This window comes from Puma concolor, chromosome D2, assembly GCF_028749965.1.
Source record: "Puma concolor isolate L17-30 chromosome D2, mPumCon1.1.hap2, whole genome shotgun sequence".
NCBI classification, from domain to species: Eukaryota; Metazoa; Chordata; class Mammalia; order Carnivora; family Felidae; genus Puma; species Puma concolor.
In genome coordinates, this window is record NC_141677.1 from 625,287 (window position 1) to 628,612 (window position 3,326).

The 3,326-nt window shown below is 35.3% G+C and overlaps 1 pseudogene; it reads right to left on the reverse strand.

Moving 5' to 3' along the window:
* Nucleotides 1-484: 484 nt before the first annotated feature.
* On the reverse strand, nt 485-1,188 carry LOC147575732 (TM2 domain-containing protein 1 pseudogene; annotated as a pseudogene).
* Between the last annotated feature and the right edge of the window lie 2,138 nt (nt 1,189-3,326).

Here is a 3,326-nt window from a genome sequence, read left to right on the forward strand (position 1 = left end):
GTGGTTACAGTTATGACAGGATTATGGATTAAGCCAGCCAAGGGAACAAACTCATGGGGCAGAGAAACACAGAGTTGCCAGGTATCTTCTTCCCATGAAGTCATGGAAAACTCAGCGTTGATACCCAAGTATCATTAGGATGTGATTTTAATAGAGGAAGGATAAATGAATATTTTGAGGGCTGCAAAAGGATTTTCAGTTTCTAGCTCCATAAAATGCCAGATTGTTATCTTCTTCCTCCTCCTCTTCTTCTCCTTACTCTCCTCCTCCTCCTCTTCCTCTTGCTCTTCCTCTCTTTCCTTCTTATTCCTCCCCTCCTTCCTCTTCCTCTTCCTCTTCCTCTCCTCCTCCTCCTCCTTCTTCTTCTGTCAATAAAACTTACTTTTATTTTTCATAAGTGAAGATGACAAGTGGCAACTTGCCTTTGGAAAAGATATTAAAGAATATCAAGGTAATAAACTATCTGTCTCTTAGAGATGGTATCCTAAGAAAGACTGTTACATAGCTTTTTAAAAAGTCCTGTCAAATAAATCTCAGAATAATATGCAAAACAGCTGACAAAACAGCAAAACAAAACCACCACCACTAACAAAAAATTATATAGAGTCCATTAAATGGTATGTGAAGAAGGAAAATGGAAAATCTGGAAATCCACATACTGATAGTGCTGTATTAAAATAGAGGAGGCCCAAATACTGCATTGTAAGAATGGAAATCAATTAGGCTCTCAAAACTCTACAGTGCAAACTTTAACAAGACAGGGTATCCAAGGTAAAATCAATCTGCTCCCAACCATCCAAGGAAAAGAGAGAGTGCAACTACCACTTGATACAAATAGCTGTCTGCATTTCCCCAAGATATGGGCTTGAGAAAACCAACTCCATTTCCAGTAAAATGTGTTTCTTTGCCACCAAAGCCCTTACAGTTATGTTGGGTGTTGGAAAACAAGGAATATGTGTTATGTATTAAGGAAAGTTAACTGGTTCTCATGTAGCATCATTTCTTTTTGAACCTTTAAATCATATTCCCCCACTTTGAGGTCCTTGCTCTTAAAAATCTCTTTGCCATCATGGCAGTGATGGCAGCAGCTCCCCAAGGTCCTGTGGTCACTGATGAATGACAGGACAACCAGGAGCTGTGAGGCCACAGCCTCCAGAGCAGGCAGCCTGGAGGCCAGGCAATCACCATGCTGGGGATTGGCCCATAGTTTCCTTCTTCAACATTTGAAGACAAATGGCAGAAATATCTAAGAGATTGTTAGGGTAGATATAACAAGCTGATTGCAAAAATTAATGAAGTCCAAAATTTACAAAAATTCACCACATGAAGTTTATGATTCTTATTGGACAAACAGAAAACATGAATGGCAAAATAGGAAAATGAGAGCTACAACAGAGAGAGAGAGAGAGAGAGAGAGAGAGAGAATGTTGAATATAGTTGCTACTATGCAATATAAACTAATCGTCTTATCTATTTTATGACATGACACACATTAATAAAGACAATTGTACAGTCTTCTAATTCATCTAGATCTAATAGCAAATAGTACAAACTTATTCCCCCATGCTACATATGTAAACAAATAGTGTCATTGCACAATCATAAGATCCTCCACCATCTATATATGTTAATAATCTAAGAGATATGTAAACAAATGTACATCTGAGTCCAAGTACCTTAAATGAATCATGCTTAGCTAGCAATAGTAATTTATATTTTCAAGGTGAAGTGACAGCATTTGAAAGAAGAGATAAAGCAATATCAGGTCTGTTATTAGCTAAAGCCTGGATACATTAATAGGTAGGTATTGTTTTGGATCTATATAGAAGAAAGAAAACTAAACATGTTCCTTGAAATTTATTACGAGATATGCGATGAATCAGCTATCAACTATTTAATGCATATCAGGGCATTAAAAGCTCATTCCAGGGAGTATGGAAGTATGAGACATTTTAATGATTTTGAATTATGAGTACCAAGTCTTATTAATAAACACAATGAACAAGAAAAAAATAGATTGTTTATAAATAAGTTACATGATTTATGATCAGATGAGGGGGAAGCATTGTCTATTACAATCCATTGGAGACTTCTTTTCCTTATCTTCCTAAAAACATGGAACAATTGCCCCCACACTTCTGTCACGGAAGGTGCCCCATCCCCCCTAATTAAAGCTGAATGCCTTCCCCATCATAATGTCTCCTGTTGCTCTTCACTTCCCTATAAACCAAATCAGTATCATAATTTGCTAGCATCATAAAACCTCTATATGTCTCAGTTAAGTAAAATATCTTCCTTTATTTCACTGATCTTATACTTCTAATAAACTTTATTGCGCTATGGTTTTCCTAACTATATTGTGCAATTGGCCTTGGCAAATGCATGTATTCTTCTTAGGTCTGCCACAAACAAAATATAAAGTCCATTGCTTTAAAAAGTTTCCCTCTAACCCTTTGATGTCAATCTCTGCTCCCAGATCCAGGCCCTACACAACTATTGGATTGTTTTCTCTCACTATAGATAAGGTCTTTGATTTCTAGAATTTCAAATAAATGGAATAGTAGAGATGTTTTCTTTCATTCCTAGCATCTTTTACTTTTTTAATGCTATTGAATGTATCAGTAGTTCACTCTTTTTATTGCTGAATAATATTCCACTATATAGACATTGCAAATTATGTAGTCTTTTAAATTTTAGTACTTTATTTATTTATTTATTCATTTATTCATTCATTCATTCATTCATTCATTTATTTTTTAGTACGCTCACCCCCACGCGGGGCTTGAATTCACGACCCTGATCAAGAGTCACAAGCTGTACCAACTGAGCCAGCCAGGTGCCCCTTAAATTTTAGTATTTTATAGTAATATCAAGATTTTAATTTGCATTTCCCTGACTAATATGATGTTGAAGATTTTTTCCATGTTTAAAGACCATTTGAATATCCTCTTTCATGAAGTATTTTCTAAAACTTTTGTCCATTTACAAAAAAGTGGTTGTCTGCCTTTGTTATTGAGGCATAATTATTCCTTCTGTATTCTGTGTAGATGCATGTCTTCTGGAAGATATAGATCTGCAAATATTTCCTCCCAGGCTATATCATGCCCTTCATTTTCTTCATTGTGCTTTTCAGAGACCTGAATGTTTTTTAATTGTGATGAAGCCCAATTTATGATTTTAATTTCTATGGTCCTAAGAAATCTTTGCTTGCCCTGAGGGCACTAAGATTTTTTTCTTGAATTGTATAATTTCAACTTTTATGTTTAAGTTTATAATCCATGTTGAATCCTTTTTAATGTATTTTGCAAGGTAAAAGCTTATTTGAA